We start from the raw sequence: 15,056 nt of genomic DNA, 5'->3' as shown, positions 1-15,056 counted from the left end.
CGATCGCGGGCGAGCCTTCCTCCCTGGCGGTGATGATGATGGAGCAGAGGACCCGTGGTGGTTCACACATTGCTGCAGAGCCCGTGCTGGAGGCCCTTGGCTGCATCCTGCCCTGGGTTTTTCCCCCTGGCCCTGTTTCTTGATGCTGTGTGGAATATCGGGGGTCTCATCGGGGACCCCCCAGCCACCTTTCAGTGGATGTATCCCACAGCCGGGGGCTGCAGAGCTGCAGAATCACATCCGGAGCATCCCTCGGAGAGATGCAAAGCTTGGTGATGTCAAGCCAGAAGGCTTTAACCAGGGAAGCTTTAAAAAAAAACAACACACAGAAACCAAACAAAACAGCATGAAAATGCTTGTGTTTTTGCTGGCAGCGCTGGTAGCTACTTGCTGCTGCTGCTGCTCCCTGGGTTGGTTTTAGAGCGCTGCTGGACTTGTATGGGAAAAAAAAAAAGTCAATAGCTGGTGTTTCTCCTGCCCTGTTGAGAGCCGTGGTGCACTTCTTCCGTGCGTCTGAGCTTCTGGATGGAGCTGGTCCTGAAATGCCCACATCCAGCAGGTCTCAGGAGAAAGCCCTACGGTTGCGGCTCTGGTGCTGCAGGCAAAATTGCATCCCCCAGGTTTTAGGTGGGGAAAGAAGGGCTCGGCAGGCACTGTTGGAGCCCAGATCGGGGAAACACGGGACCAGGTTGCCCCTCGTTTACCCAGGGGGCTGCCGAGGGCTTTTCCGTGGGGCAGGAGGGGCTTTTCCCCGGGGGGCGATGCTCGCCGTGAGCTGGCAGCCAGACGGGATCGATAGCGGCAGCTCTGAGGGGGCTCCCCGGGGGTTGTTTTGGCTTTAAGGGGAGGTCAGAGAGTCGTTGAACTTATAAATATATTAGTATTTAAGGGAAGAGTCGCCGGCTTCCAGCTCGGTTTATGCGGCGCCGACTTCTTCCCATTCTGGTCGAAGCCTCCTAGGCGGGGTGAATGACGCAGCCGCCTGGCACCGGGGTTGGGACCTCGGCGGGCTGGAGATGGAAAATAAAAAACGTGCAGCGGTGCCGAGGGCAGGGGCTTTGCCCTGGAAAGCATCCCGAGCTGGAGGCAGGCAGGCGGCGGTGCCCGGGGCAAGGCATGGCGATGGAAGAAGCATCACCGCCCCGGAGAGCAACATCCCTGAGCAGGGATGGGAAGCATTTGCTCTTCGTTTCTTCAGATTTTGCTCCAAAGCAAAGACTTGTGCCAAGATCTGGCCTCGTGGCACGTCCATGGGACTTTTGGGCTCCCAGCCCTGCAGCAGTGCTGCACGGGACCCTTCCAGTGCCGCGGCCGCTCCCTCCGGTGCCGCGCCGACCCCGAAAGTCGTTTTATATGGGAAAAAAAAAAAAAGGAAAAGAAAAAAAAAAAAGAAAAGAAGTAGACATTTGAAAGGCGAAGCCGAGCAGACGCCAGTAATGTATTCACAGGCATGACACAGAATGGCAGCGTGTCATGAACCGCGTCCCCGGGGACCCGTGGGGCTGTGATATTGGCTTTAACCCACAAAGGCTCCAGTCGGTGCGTAAATTCATCAGGCTTACGGGATTGCTCTTGGACTACTGAATAATTTACGGTTCCAGAGCCCAGCCAGGTTCAGGTCATTGGGGTTCATGGGTTAATAACAGGTTTGGTTTTTGTTGTCAGCAGCTGCCTTGATAACATATGAAAGAATCCTATTCTGTTGATTAGATTTTGAAATGGATCAATTTTTAATCAGCAGAACATCTGACTCACTCAATAAGGGTAGCATTGTGGAGACAGGGCGGAGGTGCTCTTTATTTACAGGACTGTTTGCTCGCACTCGCACGCAGCTCGGCGCGGGGCTGCCCCCCCCCTCCACGTCCCCTCTCCCCAAAAGAAGTCACCTGCGTTGCCCACCGCACAGATTTCGGCTGCCAGCCAACTCCCAAATCCCTGGTGCTCCTCGGGAGAGGAGAGGGCGTGCCAAAGGCTTGGTTTAGCTCTGTTATTGATGGAAAAACACTTCCCTACCAGTGAGCAGATTTTGCCTACCCTAGCAGGGTCCCCAAAGGGACCGTGCCTCTACCTGGGGATGTCCCCAAGGGCTCAGGGGTCTCTCCGCCAGCCTGAAGGTCTCCAGCCCACACCCTGGGTGCAAGAAGCCTTCAAAGGGCCGATTTCATCCCCACCCTTAATTCTGCAAGAGCCGAATTCCCACTCGAAGTTAAATTTGGGGTGGGGATGCTATCTTTGCCCTTTTTTTTTTGGGAGTGCTCGAGGTGCAAAAGGCACCCCAAGCTCGGCGTGCTGCATCGCATCGTAACGCTCGCGTGTTTCTTTTCGCACAGGCGTGCGTAAATTACACTTCCCCCTAAGTAGAAGCTGGTGTGTCAAAATTTCGGCCCGAAGCGAGCATTAACAACTGGCATAATGGGCCTGCCGGAAAATTAAACTCCCACCTCCCTCCCTCGCTCCTTTTCAGTAACAGGAAAGGTAAAAGTCTCATAAATGCAACTTGGCAAGCGGTGCCACTGGATTAAGGGTTACTTTGGGGCTGTTTGGTGAGCGCTGAGGGATCGTTGGGAAGCCCCATTGCTGGCGGGTATTGATATGGAGAAGTTGGTCCTAGTGGCAATTTGCATGGCTTTGCCCTGGGTGCTCTGCAATTTTAATTTTACTTTTAAAGCTTGTGCCTCCTGGCTGTCTCCTTCACCTAAACAAATATTTCCCCTCTCCCCGTGGATCATTTAAGGTCACAGCTCTGTGGGACCGTGCTACAATCGTGGTGGCAGCGGCCGGGGTGGGCGACGGATCGGTTTCTGCTAAAAACATGAGCGACGTCAGAAGGTTAAATACGCAGCTTATATCATCCCCGGCAGGTTTATTTTCGGGAGAGCAACGGGTGTCACGAGTTCCCGACTTCCAAATTCAGTTTATTTTAGTGATGGAGAGGATGCGCTTCTCTGGCGAGTGCCCGCTGGTTGTTTTCTGGGGCGGGTTGAAAGGAAAACATTTTCATAAAGAGGAAGGGGGGCAGCTGACCTGGCTTTTATTTTTAATAACCACTCAGAAAGCACGCGTTGCGGTGATCCATCGTGGGTGCCCTTTGGCAGGTAGTGGGGACGTGCCTGGTTTTTAGGCCTGAGAAAGGCAGCGGCTCCCCTGGTGACTTATTAACTCTCCTAATTGCCTTTGTGTTTAGCAATGAAGTAAGTAAATGAAGCGCGGATCGGAGCCTGGGCTTTGCTGTCCTTGCTCGGGCAGGAATGACCCCAAAAACGTGTGGAGGGTGCCGGGGTCCCCCCCGCGAGGTGGGAAGTGTCGCTGTGCTCCTTAATTTGCAATTTAAGGGAAGGAAGGAAGGTCGGTGCTTCGCAGCGCCGGGTTAATTTGGGTCTGCGGAGCCGTGCTGGTGGCAGTCCCAAGGCTGGCAGGTACAACCTCTTGTATCAGGAGCAGGCTGCACTAATTGGAGCAGGAGTCACCGAGACCAGCAAGTAATCTTGTCCTCCTTCCCCTGGGAGGTTTCAGCCATTCTTCCAGGTACGAGGCTCCTGCAGCTTGGGGTATTCGGGTGTGTTAGGCACAGCCTCGGGGGGCACGCGGGTCGCATTTTGGCAGGAGGCACCTTTTCCTTACCCACCCCTTCCTACCAGCACGCCTTACCTCCGCCTGGAAGGGTTTCTGCATTTGTCCCTTCTTTTTGCCTAATAATTACAGAAGAACAGAGCCCAGCATCCCTTCCAACACCGAGCAGATGGAGCATCCTGAGCCTGAGCACGCTCCTGGCTCCGACAGCGCCAGCAGGTCCCGGGGCTGCCACAAGGCGTGTGTGGCACGGCCACAGCTGCGGCACCGCCACGGGACACGGGATGGGATGTGGGATATGGGATGGGGGGTGCCACGGCCCCCTCCTCTGTCCTCAGCAAGGACAAAATGCTTGGAAAGGCGCCGGGGGTCCCCGTTGGGCTGCACGTCCTCCCCGCTCGGCTGCAAGCCAAGGAGCCGCCGCTTTTCCTCTTACAGCCGGCGTGGGGTTTTTTTGGTGACAAATACTCCGTAATGGATAATCCCAGCCCGCTACTTGAAAAAGCCATAAAAGAAAATAGCGAGAGCGCTGGCTGCCGAGCCTGCCCGAAGCTGGTTGTTGGCAAGCCAGCCGGTAACGCCGCCCGCTGCACGGCCTCAGAGCCCTTCACCCAAAAGTTTTGGGCTGCTGAAGCCTTTGCAGAGGCAAAAGACCCGATCAATTGCCAGCAAAATCGCTGTCTTTCCCCATTTTGTCTCTGAACGGCCACGCTGTCTACAAATGGTGTTGTCTCCTTCCCGTCCCCACGCTGGTTTCTCATTGCAATGCCCTATTTTATTTTATTTTATTTTTTTTTTTAAGCAGCTACAATTGATAATTTAGCTTTGGATAAAGCAACCTCAGAGCTTTTATTTCTCAGAGGCCAAACATTGATGTTGTGTGAAATGGGAGCTTTGAGAAGGCTTTGTATGGAACTTAGCTTCCTGAAAAATTTATTTACTGCGACTGTGATCTGCAGGAGCGAATTGATGTTTATCTATAGTAGTTCTTGCCAGAAAAAAAAAAAAAAAATGCATAACTGCACTTTCTTCGGAAGCCTTGAAAGGCCTTTTAAATAAGTGTCTAATAGTAGGCTCTCAATAGCAAACAGCCAGCTTGATAGACAGTATACAGTATATTATTAACTATAAGCAGGCTTAATCTTTTTCTCATGTTTTAGAGGATGCTTTATAACCTTGTGGCCAAAGAATTCATGAGCGCCAGGTATTTGAAGCCAAGCAAAATTATACCGGCTGCTACCGCGGGGAGATCGATGCTGCTGGGAAGCGCACGGGGGCTGCGCTCTGCAGCCTGCTCCTCACCTTCACTGCTGCATCTTCCCACGGCGTGTCCTGTCCCCAGCAGGTGAGGGAAGGGGTCTCTGAGACCCCCCGGTGATATTTTGGGGTGCTCGGATATCCTCGGCTCGGTGTTGGGTGCATCCCAGCCCGGCTGGGCTTGCTGCTGGTGCTTGAGCGCGTCCCGGTGGCTCCGTCACCTCTGCTGCGTGGCTGTCACCCTGGGGGAAGAAGGAAGGGACCTTTTGTCCTTTTCCAAGTCCTTGTGGCTTTCTTGGCTGCACGGCTTGGGGTTAGGCAGTGTGATGGATATAGGGTTGTTTTCCTGCAGAATGGGGCTCAGGTGATTTTGGTTTTTATTCTCTGTCGTGATCGTCCCTCGGGTGAGAACGTGTCTGGGGAGCAGCTCTAAAATCCAGGCAACAAATCTATCTCAAAAAGAAGAGCTGAGTGAATGATGTGCAAATCTGCTGGTTCAAAACCAATCTCCTGAGCTCCAGAGCTCGAGGTGGGCAGGACCCAACACGGCTCAGGATTTTTTACCTTGAGCTATCCAAACCCTTGTGTTTCCATCCGCAGAGGTCCCCACGGATAATCCTCCAGCTTCCTCCTTTTCCATTTTCCTGGCAAAAGCACAAATGGTTTCCTTTGGTTTTCCTGCCTTCTTGTTTTGTTTGCTGTCAGATTTGGGGTTGAGCAGCAGCCGGAGTGGCGCAGGGATCGGGCACGCACCCGCTCTGGCCGCCTGCCTGAGCTTCCCATCAATATATTGACCGCCTGCAGCCGCCTCAGAGGGCAGGACTTGGCCCAGGGGCCCAGGTGGCAGCGAGATGGGTGATCTGTGCCAGTCCTCACCCGCTCGTGTCCCCCAGCCCAGGCAGAGTTCCCCCAGGTGAGGGGCGGCCGGAGCGGAGCTGCCCAGAGCTCTCCCTCGCAGCCGTGGTTTTTTTGCCTTTCCTCTATCGGATCCTGGGAGCGCTGGCCGGGAGTCAAGGGATCGATAGATGGTTAAGGTGATAAGTGGCTTTGCTAAAAACCAATTTTGCAAGGGGAGTTTGCAGGGAGGAGAGCGCAGAGGCCCTGCAGCCGCACCCCAGAGACTGGGGCAGAAGCTGTCCCCGTCCCCGTCCCCGTCCCCATCCCCGTCCCACACGCAGCTCTCCTGCCCCAGCCAGACCCCACTGTGCCACCTTCCCCCTCCTTGTCCAAGTCCCAAATGGTGGAGCCTGAGGAATATGGTTCATTTTGGGTGCCAGCCAGTGAATTTAGGGAAATGAGTGGTGAATGTGCCGGAGGCAATATGCAATTAATTGGTGAAACGAGCAGTGCTTGCTCGGTGCATAACTCCCAGCCAGGCTCGGAGCTGGTGGCCCTGGTGGCATTAGGGTGGCGGCATTGACACAGGTGGGACTGGTGGGACAGCACAGCGTGGGGACACCGGGGCTGCCTCCAGGCATCCCTGATCCCATGTCACCATCCCTGGTCCCACGTCACCTTCCCATCTTTGACCCCCAGCAGCCACTACATGGGTTTGTCAGGGCAGATGGAGCTGATGACATTGGATTTCTTCCTTTTTAATGAAATTTTGCAAATCTTTTTGCTCTGTGGGGATGCCAGTGCCACCTCCCCTGGAAGTGGTGGTGATGGCAGGGCTGGGTCTGTGCGTCCTCTCCCCAGTGGCTCTGCTGGGAGCCCCAGCAGCACCCAGCTGCTGCCCTGGGTTTGCACAGGTGGGATGTCTCAGCGCTTCCAAAAAATGACACGTTTTTATTTTTTTATTAAACTTTCAGGATTTTTGTTTCAAATTCTCTTTTCTCAGCTTTTGCATTTGCTTTCGTGCCATTCCTCGTTACTACACTGCTCCGTTGCGCACAAGCAGCAACAACACCCCGCAGCCGCCTGGCAAACTCCAGCCAGAACCACCTGATTATTTATTTTATTTTATTTTTTTTAATCATAGGGGGGAGGCCATTTGTGGATGCTGATTGATTGAAACATCTTATCTCCCGTAGTCAAAGTGTCTCCGGTTGGCGCTGTAATGAAATAGTTTGACGCTTTGACACAAGTGTCAAACACTTTTCCGACAGCACAAACAGCAGAGGCTTTGATCGAGGTGTCAAACCGTTTCCATTACCACAAGCAGCCACCCCTTTGATCTGGGGAAGGAGATAAGGGGTTGCAATCAGGACTAAGTAGCAGCTGCTCTTAACGATTTTAAAAAATAAGAAAATATGCAATAATTGAATAGTTAAGCTGTTATGTCACGTTATAAAGGAGTCCTCGTGCCGTGGAGCGAAATAATGTAGGCGTAGCACTAATGGCAGGAGCGATAAATGGGACTGAATGCTCCTAAACTAAAAAAAATAATGATAAAAAAAGGAATCTTTTATTTTGGGAGGTGTTCAGAATTGGTTTTCCCAGCATTTCAAGCGAGAACATCTTCAGAAATGCCTTTTTCTGGAGGAAATGAATCCTGTTTTTCACGGCTGTGGAATTCTTGGTGAAGGAAGACGCGCAGCATGGGGGGGGCCGTGGGAGGTGCCGGGGCTGCGTGGGGCCATTTCTTCCCCAATTTTGAGTAAAAATGGATCAAATTCCTCCCTGGTGTGCCTACATTGGCATTAGGCAGGCTGGCAGCAGGTGAATTTGGGCCGAGTGCGTCCAACTAAAAGCCACAGCACCTGTCTGAGCGCCAGGCTCGTAAGCAAACGCCGCATGAGCAGCTGAAGAGAATTTAGGTGACACGCTGAAATTAGCAGGTTACAGCAAATAATTAGGTTTCTGCACCTCCTCCTCTCCCCCCTCCTCTGCATGGACATTGTCTCTCTGCGTTGGTCTTGTCGCTTTGGAAATTTTGCTGTTAGTGGCTGGTTTAGAAATGTTTTCCCTGCAGACATCTGCCCCCGGGTGTCCCAGCAGCGGGGTGTGGGATGTGCCGTGGGGAGCGCCGTGTCCCCTGTCCCTGTCCCCGTCCCCTTGTGGGGCTCAGGGGATGTGTGGCCCAATCCTCCCTCTGCTGGGACAGGGACAGGGGCTTGATCTCCGCCAGGACACGTGGTGGCCGGTCGAGGAAAGCAAAATCCGACCAACTCAAAAGGCAGCGCATGGGAGATGCTCTCTGTCGACGGAAGAAGTCACCAAATTTAATTCCAGGAGGCTCTGAGAGCAGCACGGGCTGCATCAGGGCACGGCGAGCCTGCGCTGGAGATTAAACCTCACATTTCATTTTTACACACTGCGCTTAATCCAATAATGATCCCGCGGTACAAACGGCAATAATATCTTTCAGCATAGTTAATCAGAATAGACTTAATGCTGTCACTATTTATTAACCTTTGTTGAAAAGCAAGAAGTTTCCGTACTAATCTGTGATTGTGGCTCTTGTCAGGCTCCAGCAAGTGCAAACCAGCTTTGGCATTCGGTGTGGCTGGGGGGGACTCGGCGCCGAGTGAAACGCGAAGCCCTCGTCCCTGGGATGCTGGGGACACGGGGGGGAGGCTCCCAAAAGCCACGCTCAGGGGTCTCTTCCCTCGTCCCATCATCACCTCTGTGTCAGCAGGGCCAAGGGCACGCACGGAGAGGTTTTGCCATCCCCTGTTCTCCCGTCGCTGAGCCCAGCCTGTGCTGGAAGCGGCTCGTAGGAGCACCTGGAATTAATGAGGCAGCTTGGTGCTGGGCAGCAATCGATGCTTCCTGCATTAATTGCGCTGTGTTCCAGCTTTGTCTTCTTATTCTGAGTTATGTAGTTACAGCCAGAGATGTCTCTCTTCAGCAGCAGCCCTCGGTCCTGGGGGTCCTGCTCTCTGTGCCTGCCCTGCCTCGGTTCCAGTGGCACGGTGTGGCAGAGGGGAGTGCGTTTTGACCGTGTTTCTGCCCAATTTGCAACTGCTTTTTGCTGCCCTCGTGGTGGGCAGGGTGCCTGTCCCTAAAGGTCCCGGCAATGAGAGCGGGGAGGACCCACAGGAGCTGTGGCCTCGTGGCGAGCACAGGGGGACACGGCCCCAATGGCTGGGTGGGACATCGCCCTCTTGTCCCTTCTCCCTCTTGTCCCTTCTCCCTCTTGTCCCTTCTCCCTTGTAGAACAGGGAACCGAAAAGCTCTACACAAACAAACCCCAAAATGCCCACTTTCTCCCCAGTTCCATCATCCCACATCCCCAGGAACCTGCTCACAAAGCACCCACGGAACATGGTTGGCGGCTCACATTTTGGGGGCATCAAGCTCCGTCCCCTGGGCTGGTGATGGACTCGCCGTGGTGGCTTTGGGTTGCAGAGGCAGGGACTTGGGGTCTTTTTGGAAGATTTATTCCAACAATCCCCTCGTGAGGTCCTGGGGCTGGTGCCCCCAGGCACAGCACTGCTGGTCCCAGCTGTGGTTTGTAGCTGGAGGTGGGTGGGAGGACGGGGCTCGGCCCCCACCAGGGGCTGATATCTCCTTGCACATGGGTTTGGGTTTGCTCTTTTGGCTTTTTAGCAGGATGATTTGGGATTTCTGTCACAGCATTCACGTGGATCGAGAGCACCCCTCCCAGCCCCTCAAGGCTGTGGTCCCACTCCTTCTCGCCTCTTATTTTTAGGCTGGGCTGGCACCAAGTGTGCTTCGCTCTTTGCTTGGTCACTTGGCCAGGTGCAGCTATTTCGCATGCAGACACAAGAATCCCGCTTTGCTAACATCATTGAAGCCTAAACATGGTATTTATATTTTTAGCAAATTGTTCTTTATGGTATTGATTTACATGTAATGTAGTCCTTGCATGAATAACTACCATAAATCTGGGAGCATTTATCATCCGAAGGAGCTGCAAACTCAGTCAAATTCTTTATTTGTTAGACACGATTATGGAGCTCGAACTGCAAAGGTAGAGAATAAAACGGGCACCATATTTTCTGTAAACAGCTCGGAGTTTCTTGCAGCGAGCTGATGGATGCGTGCTAAGAGGTAAGGGTTAAGATAATTTGGCGAAATGAAAAAGTATGGAATAAATTACAATAAATGGAATCTTTGATCTGGACTGTCGATATCAGCGATGGCGCATGAGTGGGTATTTTCTTCCTAGCCAGAGAAATTAACTTTTGAACTTAATGGCTCCAATCTTTTTCTCCTGACTTTCATCCTTTGTGCTGACGGGCAGCAGGGACAGGCGGTTATTTGTTACCCTATTGATAGCCGAGCGCAGGAGAGCCAGGCTTTGTGTGCCCGGGGCTTACAGAAACTACTTCCAGTCTTGTTCAGGTTTTGTGAAGCAGCGGTCATAATAAATAGAAGGAAAAAAAAAAAAATCCCAACCCCTTGTCCCCGTTGTGCCTGGGCTATGTGGAGATCTGGAGCATTTCTGCTTCTAAGCTTGGCCGTTTAGGAGACTGTGGGCTATCCACTTGGGACTTTTAAAAAGGCTTTCACAATAACTCTTGAGAGCCTGATGCCTTTGGTCCTTAACTTTAATTTAAAATAAAGAAATCTGCCCCGTCCCCCTCCCCCTGCCCCATTATTCAGCCTGAGGCTCTTTGCAACTCGCTTGCGGGGCGAAGATGCGCTAAGCTCCCGGAATTTCTTAGGAAGAAATATATTTCTTTTTTTAATAGAAGGAAAATCAAGTCAACACTCGAGAGCGTACGCAGCAGTTTACCGCCATAAGAGGAATTAATCAGTCTATAAAGTTCAAAACGTACAAAGAGGGAAAAAAAAACACCCCGACTGATCAAACACGAGGCTCTTCTCTGAGATGCGAAGATAAAAGCCTTTTCCTCCGCACGCTTCCCCGCTATTGGCAGCCAGTGGGGTCAAGATATATTTTTTTTTGTTGTTATGGAAAGCCAGAGATAATTAATGTTGTTGAAAGAGGACTCTGGGTTCGGCGTCTGGCAGGCGAGCCCCCGAGTCTGGGATCTGGCAAAGCCGCGGCGAGCGGAGGGAAAGTTCCCCGCAGAGGGAGCTGCCGATGTAACGGAGCAATAAATAACACGGGGAGATAAAAAAAAAGCCCCTTTGGAAAGCGCCGTGGAGCTGCTGCTGCGCCAGGACGGGGCTCAGACCGTGGGGTCCCACCTGTGCCACGTCTCCGTGGGGTCCCGCGGGACCAAATTCCTCCAAATCCTGGCACCAGGAGGTACCCCAGGAGGCTCCACGGCCCCGTTTGCCTCATGCGTGATCTCTCCCGGCTCCTGCAGCTCGTTTGGATGCGTCCTGTTCGGGCGCTGGTGCTGAACCTGCCCTGATAATCGATAGATGAATGGTCACCCGAGCCGTTCCTGCATCTCTTCTATCAAAGCCGTGACAACGAGAGATCAAGACGTGAGCGGGGCAGGCTCATACATCGAACGCTATTTAAAAAGCAGGATGAATTAATTACCGCCGTTAATGACCGGGGATAGACTTCAGGAGGCTGCAGCCAATCTCTGGGAGCCTCGAGCAGGGAGAAAACCACATTGGGGAGCCTCTGCCCAGCCCAGTCCCCGAGCATCCCACGGGCACGCCGCCGAGACGTGCCCTCCACGCGGGGCTGGGTTTGCCCCATCCGGCCGCTTCCTCAGCTCCCGCTAATTAGCATTATTTTTTAATTGCTTGGGGGCGTTGCTGTCCTTTCCCAGCCCCCATCGGAGGATGCGGCGGAGCTCACGGCCCCGTGTCCGTGCTGGTTATTTGTTCTGCAGCAGCACCAGAGCTGCTCTCAGACAGGGCTTGTCAGCTGTAAAAGACACTGGCAGCTTTTATTAGTTGACAGAAGGGTTGTTTTTTTTTTTGTTTTTTTTTTTTTTTCCTCGTGAAAATATTAAAAAGTCATTTTAGTTTAGAAACCTAATTTTAATTTAGTTAGGTTTTAATTTAATTTAGGTTTTAAATTCGTTTTGCGGCAGAACTCAATTTTTCAAGCGTAATTTGATGCCGTCAGTGGCCATAATATTTAATGCCCTACCTATAAATTGCGGGGATGGCTCTGAAATGATTTACAGGATCCAGGCTGATGGGGCCGCTGGATGAGGCCGTGTCCCAGCCCCGCACATTGCCCAACACGGGAGAGGACAGGAGGAAGGGGATTTATCGCGGCGGCTGCTGCCGTTACCGCCAGGAAACGGGAGAATTATCGAAGGGATTGAATTATCAGGAAGCAGCACTTGTAGTTACCTGGATCACCTGCAGCCGGAGGGGATTTGTGTGTTTGTTTTTTTTTTTCCCCATTTTTCAAATCAGGAGAGGCCCCCGTGGAAGGCAGCGGAGTCGCACGAAACGCCAGCCCGGTTGAATCCATCTGTCCAAGCGCTGCGTCTAATTACGGGACGAGGGAAGTCTTCAGAGCATGTATCGAGCATTATAAATGGGGATAAGATGATTCTGGTAATGGCTTAATGAAACAGGTGAGGTAGTTTGGGTCTGTCTGCCCGCGTCCCTGGGCCGCAGCCAGATTGATTTGGCAGGGAGCAGCCCCCCGGGTGCTCGTGTTGTTACACATCGGAGCGCGTGTCCATTAGGAGCCTTTGATTTTCCTCCTGCTTTTGGCTCCCGAGTAGCAGCCACTGGCTCATTTCATTAGCTGCAGGGTACGCCGCACCCCGGGAAGTTCTTGCAAGGTGGAATTTGTTTATTTTTTGGGGAAAGAAATGGCCACTTGCAACCTCAAACCCACGTCAGACTGAGCCAGGTGGGGAAGGGCTTTGGAGAGCGATGGGCAGCAGGAAGGTGGTGGGGACCTCAGCATCCCATAATGGCTGAGATGTCAGGGATCTCCTGGTCCCTCTGGTCCCACATGGCCCCATCAGGGCCATACGGAGCAGGGTGCCCAGCACCACGTCCTGGTGGCACTGGGGGATCTCCAGGGAGGAGAACCCACAACCTCTGAGCAGCTGGTCCCGGTGCATCCACTTCCACCTCTGTCCTTGGGGGTCTCCAAACCCCAGCGGGATGTGGTCCAAAATGATCCAGCTTGGGCTGGTCCTTCCCGAGCTGCATTTTTCCCTAAATCTGTGTTTCTGTGCTCGTGTGGAGCAGGATTCCTGCAGTGGCTCCGAGCAGCCTGGTGGCATTTGGAGCCTGGCTCCGGTGGAGCTGAGGTGCCCGGCGTCCCCTCTCCCTCCAAACCGTTTGATGCTTTTGGTCAATTTTAACCCAATTACCGCAGACGTATGCGTTGCAGAGAGATTAACTTCTGCAAACTTCCACCAACATCGGCCTCGGGCTGCCGGAGGAAGAGATCTGAGACTCTCATCCTCTAGGGAGAGCGAGGGGCGCGAGCACAGCCGTGCTACGAGACGCCGGCGAATCCACAGCGGCCACTGCTATCTCCAGGCTGCCTTTGGGCTCCCGCGGGGTCCGGATGCCAAAAAGGCCCTGCTCAGAGAGGGGCGGCCGTGGTGGCGCCGAGGGCGAGGTCCCTGCACCCCTCCGGGGTGCCCGTCCCCGCCGGCGAGATGCCACCGCGTCCCCCGGGTTGTCACGGCTACTGACGCATGGGACCCCGGGGAGTGGGCTGGGAATTAATGGCAGCCCCGGATAAAGGATTCCTGTCTCGGCCGGCTTGATGGATTACATTGATGTGCCATTTGTCATACTGTAATTGTTCTGGCAAATGTAATACCCACTAGTATAAACATTGTGCTGCTTTGCTAATAAAACCGAAAATAGGAAGAGAAAGGATGATGCAGTGCTGTGTGCGCTCCAAGAGACGCCGCCCCCTCGCCGCACCACCACGGCGCTCTTCCTCCCCTCCTGCCCTCCTCCTCCTCCTCCTCCTCATCCCATTGGGATGCTGGTGGGTGGTGGGAAGGGTCAGGGCCCCCTCCTGCCAGCCCCGGGTCCCCCCCAGGCTCTGGATGCTCGGGTCCTCGTCCCCAAATGCACAGCTTGGGGTGCCGGCGGCCGTGCCCGTGCTTGGGATGAGGCTGATGGAGCAGAGCCCCAAAATCCCGACCCATCGGGGTCTTCTCCCATTTAGATCATAAGGAAAACCCAAAACCGATGGAGGAGGAGGAACGGGAACCCCACAACACCTCTGTGAGGCCCCCACAAGCCTGGGCTGCTTCAGAGGCGTCGCAGTTCCTACGATTGTATCTCCAAGTGTTTTTAAAGTTTATGCTTGACCTGATTCATAGAAAAAAAAAAAAAGATAAACACCCTTTCTGTGTTTGCAGTCATATGTAATTTTTATCTCTTGACCTTTAAACGTAAGCAGCAGTAAAATGAAGAACTATGGCAGTCATTTAACACCCTGCCTGTACTAACTGGTTTCTGCCTGTGAGCCGTGGTTTTAAATTGGCTAATGCAGAATACTTGCAGAGCTAATAATAATTCAGATTACTCCTGTCAGCTATTCCGGTTTCATGGGTAATTTAGTAGTTGAATAAATTTTTAAAAAAATTCATTCGTTCCCATGCACTGTTATGAATCAGTAGATGGTTTACCATTGGCAGCAGTAACTGTAAGAAGATTTAAATTGCTACTGAAAAGGATTTGAGTGAAGGTAATGTTTTATAATGTTCTAAGCCATATGCACTACTTTCAGGCCTCATCAGTTTTACATTGATTCCTAGTGAAGTGTTTAATTGCATCATGAATGCAATATAATTCAGTTCTTTTTGCTAATATGGTATATATCTCAAAGTGATATACAGCACTGACAGTGAGGACTCGGGATTTTCTTAGGGTTTTCGAGCACGCGGGGTGCGTGCGGCTGCAGGCGCTGCACCTCGCCATCAGGCTGGGAGCTCTTTGCTCCGGGAAACTTCTCGGCTCCGGCATGGGTTCGTGTGCTGGAGTTCCCCAGGATGCGTGCGTGGGCACCAGCAGGGAGGTGCTGCACACACACACACGTGTTCGACGTGCCCGTCACACGCCAGGGCTGCTCACCGACACCCAACAACCCGTGTGGTGCCACGGCTCCTTTATTCGTGCAGGGTTTTCTTGCAGGGTTTTCTTTCTTGCAATCTTTGCGACTTTATCAGCGAATCGAGGGCTGCCCTGCCCTAATTCCTAGGCGATGCAGGGATTTTGCCACGTGGAAAATTCAGCTTCAGGTGAATTTCAGCCCGTGGATGCTGGGGGTGCTTTTCCCTCCACCCGGCGGTGCGTCTGCAGCCCTTTTGGGGTGCTTGGCTGGGACGTTGTCTCTCAGGGGAGCTGCTGCAGGCTCCAAGCCACCTCCTCAATAATTCAGCCTTTTTTGGTGCTCCACGCCCAGCTCAGTTCGATGCAAATGGGAAAAGCTCCCTGGAGCCTGC

At 53.0% G+C, this 15,056-nt stretch overlaps 1 protein-coding gene and 1 long non-coding RNA gene across 6 annotated transcripts in view; one reads left to right on the top strand and one right to left on the bottom strand.

Moving 5' to 3' along the window:
- Nucleotides 1–15,056, top strand: part of CUX2 (cut like homeobox 2) — a 56,300-nt gene that overhangs the window by 7,663 nt on the left and 33,581 nt on the right. The gene's annotated exons all lie outside the window — the stretch shown is intronic.
- Nucleotides 4,150–6,280, bottom strand: LOC119718532 (uncharacterized). Its single transcript, XR_005269674.2, has 2 exons — nt 5,392–6,280; nt 4,150–5,276 (listed from the first exon to the last, which is right to left on the bottom strand). It is a non-coding gene; the product is annotated as an uncharacterized lncRNA (long non-coding RNA).

The sequence above is a fragment of the Anas platyrhynchos genome, chromosome 16, assembly GCF_047663525.1.
Source record: "Anas platyrhynchos isolate ZD024472 breed Pekin duck chromosome 16, IASCAAS_PekinDuck_T2T, whole genome shotgun sequence".
Lineage (NCBI taxonomy): Eukaryota > Metazoa > Chordata > Aves > Anseriformes > Anatidae > Anas > Anas platyrhynchos.
The sequence above is the reverse complement of the archived record's forward strand: the minus strand, read 5'-3'. Positions and strand labels throughout refer to the sequence as shown.